This window comes from Dipodomys spectabilis, unplaced genomic scaffold (assembly GCF_019054845.1).
Source record: "Dipodomys spectabilis isolate Male_0828 unplaced genomic scaffold, ASM1905484v1 ptg000121l, whole genome shotgun sequence".
Lineage (NCBI taxonomy): Eukaryota > Metazoa > Chordata > Mammalia > Rodentia > Heteromyidae > Dipodomys > Dipodomys spectabilis.
Window position 1 is genome coordinate 7965736 of NW_024870798.1, and position 5333 is coordinate 7971068.

The 5333-nt window shown below is 34.7% G+C and overlaps 1 non-coding gene across 1 annotated transcript; it reads right to left on the bottom strand.

Moving 5' to 3' along the window:
* Nucleotides 1-2546: 2546 nt before the first annotated feature.
* LOC122115571 lies at nucleotides 2547-2653 on the bottom strand. Its single transcript, XR_006148790.1, has one exon. It is a non-coding gene; the product is annotated as a U6 spliceosomal RNA (small nuclear RNA).
* Between the last annotated feature and the right edge of the window lie 2680 nt (nucleotides 2654-5333).

Below are 5333 nucleotides of genomic sequence, written 5' to 3' on the forward strand. Positions count from 1 at the left end.
CAAGGCTATATATATTTTATTTATTTTATTTTGATTGTTCTTTCCAAAGCCTGCATGACTAATTTCACTTGGTTTCTTTCGGTCTCATGTACTATAGATTTCAAACTGAAGACTAAATGGAAGGAAGCAAACAAAAAATATATTCCCCTTCATCTGATGATACCTCTACAAGAATGAGGAAAGTTTTCAACCTTCTAAGGACCTATGACAGAATATAAAAAGACAATTTATTCTTCCAGGTCTTCCTTATCTTTGTGATGTAACTTAAATGATGTAAAACACAATATACTGCTCAGATACTTTTATCTTTTATCTGTTTTGCACATTTTCATATGGATTTCACCTCAGTCTACAACATTCCTTCATCGTTCTGTCCCTGATATTTTTACACTATCACGACAAAAAATAACCAGTTTGATGTACAGCATGAGAAGTTATCCACTTGGCTTCCTTGGAAGCAGAGCATGGTAGATAGATATTACTTCTGGTTGCTCATAATACATGTAATGGTTTCTGTACTACTTATCAGATTCTATTTATTATTTTAAAAAGAATGCTGGCTAAACTCAAAGCTCATTCATAGGCTTATGTTAAGTGTTTCACAAGTTTTATTCTCTTAATTCTTAAGATAACATCTGTTATAATGCTAATGTTATTACCATTGTATTGTTGGGAAAAATTGTAGTTAAAGACAGTAAGTGCATGGCCCAAAGACACACACAGTGAGGAAGGAAATGAGTCAAAGTTTCCAAAATCTTTCAGCAATACAAAAAAGGTGGGTAAATCTCTCCATTCTCTTACACTCTCAATTCAATATTCATATTGTTCAAGAAATAATAGCATAGCAAATATTGCCCATGGTGATTGTTTACTGTCACATTTTGTCTTCAACACAGACTGTGTTTGTGACATTGGGTTATCATGCACAGATCTGAGCTTACAAATTGAGGTCCGAAGACAGCCAAATTTCTTCTTTTTCACAGTTCCAGTTTCTTTTTTAAAAAGTACTAAAACTTTTAAATATCATCACTTACTATTTTTTAACAGTCCCCAAATAAATTAAATTGACATATACTTACTCCAAAAGGCTTTCAAATTAGGAGATGATAAAACAGGCCCCATGAAGTAAATTTTCTTTTATTTTTAAAATTATTCTAAAAGACTTGTGCTGGCTGGTTAGACCTATCTACTCTGAATGTTTGCTCAGGAGACTGAGATATGTGGATAACACTTGGGAGCCAATCAGGGCCAAAAAAAAAAACTTCATGAAATGATTTTTCAAAATGTTTAATGAACTAGCAAAGAGCCAGGAATTGAGATGTAGCTTATATAGTAGCTCACCAATCTAGATAGGAAAGGCCTAGCAAGACCTTGAAGCCTTGATTTTGAACTGAGCACGCCAATATACATGCATGGCATGTTCGCATGCACGTGCGTGTTTGCTTTCGAGCTGCTGCACTCTCTCTCACACACATTTATTCAAATTACCTTCCTATCAGTGTTCTACATTAATTTCTTTGTTAACGATATTATATGAGTAAAATAGAGGAAATAAACTCTTCCATCTCAAAAATGTTTATATGTTTTTTATTGGAATAATACTGTGCAGAGGGTCACATTTACATGAATAAGGAAACTAGTACATTTCCTAACAAGCAATGTTACCTCCTCCTTTATATTTCCCCTACCATCCCTCCCTCCCACCCACACAAGTACACTACCCTCCCCTTTCCTGCCTCCGCCTAAATTGTAAAGGTCATTTTTCAACATAGTGTCTTGTGCATCTCATTGTTACAATGGGTCAACCTGTATCCCTATTGTCGAATTTTTTCCCTTCCCCTCCCCAAATTAGAGAAGCATACATACAAGATGTAAGTGCACCAACTTCAAATATAGAGAAAACAGGGGTTATAGCGTGGGGAGAAACATACAAAGAAACAAAAAAATGACATTGCACCTTATAAGTAAGTTAGAAACAATAGCAAGAAACAGAAAAACACTTGTGTCCCTATCTTGGGGTTCAATTTCTTTAATATCATCTTATCTGATTATATGCACATATCTTTTGAACTTTTCTGCTTATCCCAGATATACATTCATCATTGAAAATAAGGGAAATCATGGGCCCTATGTTTCTTTGGACTTGGCTTACATCACTCAATAAATTTTTTTCCAAGTCTTTCCATTTCCTAACAAATTGGGCGATGTCATTCTTTCTGATGGAGGCATAGAATTCCATTGTGTATATATACCACATTTTCTTGATCCATTCATCTAATAGGGGCATCTGGGTTGGTTCCATATCTTAGCTATCGTAAATAATGTTGCAATAACCATAGTTGTGCTGGTAGTTTTAATATGATCTTGTTTATGATCATTTGGGTAAATCCCCAAAAGTGGGATTACTATATCATAGGGGACTTTTATGTGGAATCTTTTGAGGAACCTCCGTACTGCTTTTCAAAGTAGTTGAACAAGTTTACACTCCCACTAAGAGTGCAGTACGGTTCCCTTGTGGCCACATACCTTTCAGCATCTGTTGTTGTAAAAATATGGAACTCTCCACAAATTTGCATGTCATCCTTGCGCAGGGGGCATGCTAATCTTCTCTGTGTCGTTCCAATGTTAGAGTATGTGATGCTAAATTTAACACAGAACATTTTTATATATAAAGTATAATTTTTATTGATTTTATTAAACTAGACATTTCAATAAAAATTAAGTTCAAAAGAATTGTTGTGAAATTTTAGAATCATGTATGTCTTACATAAGCACACCTTTAAGAATAAAATCAAGATAGACATGCCAAAAACAAAATAATTCCAGATATATGTAGTTCAAGAGATGTGTAAGAGGAGGAATTCAATTATTCTATAACAGGCATCTGTCAAAATGAACATTGCAGGAAGTGTTAAGGTTTTTTAAAGTTTTAATGTTTTAAATATGGTTAATTTTTGGATTTTACTTATATATGCCAAAAATAGGACTGTTAGGCAGGTATAAAACTTTTCTATAAAGTATTTAAGATTTATGGTAGCAGACATTAAATGCTAAGTATGTACATTTCAGAGTTTATGGAAACTTTATTAATGAGAATTTGCAAAGACTTTGTGTAAAGAAGCAGAGTGAAGAGTTAAGACGTTAACTACACAGTTTCTGTTAAATCTTTAGGGATTCCTTACTTTATTTGTTAGCAAGGAATAAATGATGATATAAGCCATAATATACACATGTATGTTACTATTCACATAAATACATATATACATGTATACATGCACACATAGACAAAGACACATAATTACAGCCAACACAAGTTTCACCAGTTGTTGAATATGCCTTAAATGGAATACTTGGAACAATATATGTTGAAGATGTATTTGTCTCTTAGAGTTATTTTACCACTCCTCTTATCTCTTAAAACTGGTAGTTTTAGAGAGATTTGACTTACAAAATGCAGTACAAGTGATAGCAAGTCACTTGGAAATCTCAGTAAGTATAAGTCATATGGTGCCTCCCTGCTCCTCATGGAATGCAAACTCTTGTAGACACGCTCAACAACCAAAGTAGCAGGACAATGCCCTGGCAAAGAGTAAAGTTATAAGGCTTTAAATGGCATCCTTACTCTTTTTCCAACAGCCAGCATGAATTCCTAGGAAGATGAGATAGTCCTCAGGAAACTGGACTCTACATATACATTTAACTAACACATGTGATAATTCCTATATGAGAAATGCTGACTGAGGTCTTGCTGATTTCCTGGCCAAGAAAATAAGAAAAAAAGAAAGTACTTTTAATGTTTTAAAGTTTGAGAATAATTTGTAACCTGTCAATAAATGTGTAGAACACAATTATACCAACTGATAAAAAAATGATGGCATTTCATTTATGTGCACTTGGTCTTGGCATGTGATTTTTGGTGTGTCTACACAAGTACAATCAGCATAAATCAAGCCAGCATTTGTTCATTTAAGATATAAGGAAAGGATACTGGTTAACCGATTGTAACAATGAGATATACAAAAGACTCTATCAGAGGATGGGTGAAGAAGGGAGGTGGGGAGGTGTGAAGGAAAGGGATGGTAGGGGAAAAACAAAGGGGGGGGGTAACAATGCTCAATAAGAAATGTACTCATTACCTTACTTATGTAACTGTAACCACTCTGTACAGTATTTATAATAAAATATATATTAAAAAGATACAAGGAAAAATTCTGTACTTATTTGTAGTTGTGTTTGTCACTAAATATAAGTAAGGTATTCGTTTTAGGACCACAGGCTTATTACTTTGGATACTCAAAATCTTTACATGAACACAGTATATTATTTACATTAGAATCTGCCCACAAGCTAGTGCAGTATAATTGCTATGAGAATTTTTACTACATTCTATATTTGTAATGAAAACTAAAAGTATATGCACTATCAACAGATACAAATTTTTTCAGATAAATTTAGTATGCAGTTTGTGGATGGAATTTGGAGAGCAATTTTGAAAAGCACAAATTTCGTCAAAATGACCAGTCTGCAAATTGTAACAAGGAGCTAATACAGCATCATTGAGTAGTATGGAACTCCAAAGAGAAGTACTTGAATTGAGAAAATATCAGAAAGTGTAACAACCCAAGGACTTTTTAGAAATGCAGCTGCTAGATTTCTCATGTAGAGCTTTCATAACAGTTTGTGAAGTACAAATCAGAACCTCACTGAAGTGTAGATTTTTTTCCCTCAAATTTCTGTCATGATCAGTAATTATCAATCAACATATAGCTAATCTTGAATAATCCTCTAATTAAATGTTGATGGAGTGTTTATATGGAGAAAACCTCGGAAGGCTAACTTTTTCCAATTAGGACAGTCTATATTCTGTGATCCAGCCGAGAGAAAACTAGGTAAGCATCCACTTACAACCTTCTGAATAATTCTGATTCTGCCCACATCACTTATCTATCCATACCTGTGCCCGAGTGAAACGATTTTAAAAGAATTTATCATTTAAAATTTAAACTTAGGGTTCCGGGAAGATAGTGGAGGAGAAGCTAGAAGCTAAACAAGCTCTCACATAGAAAGCAATTTCAGTACTCCAATGAACAGTCCTAAGCCAGAGAATCACACCAAGTGTGCCATCACAGTACAGAGAGTTAGGCCAGAGAGGGGAAATCCAGGCTAGGAGACAAATCTGAGCACTTGCCAGCAGTCATGGTTGCGGCTGTGGCAGGGGTGGTGGCGGTCATAGCTGCCATACCTGCAACACAAAGAGTCTAAGACAAAGGTGCCAGATGCAGCAGGAGAGAGGATTCTACTCAACACCAGCAAGTACTGACAAGGAGCAGACA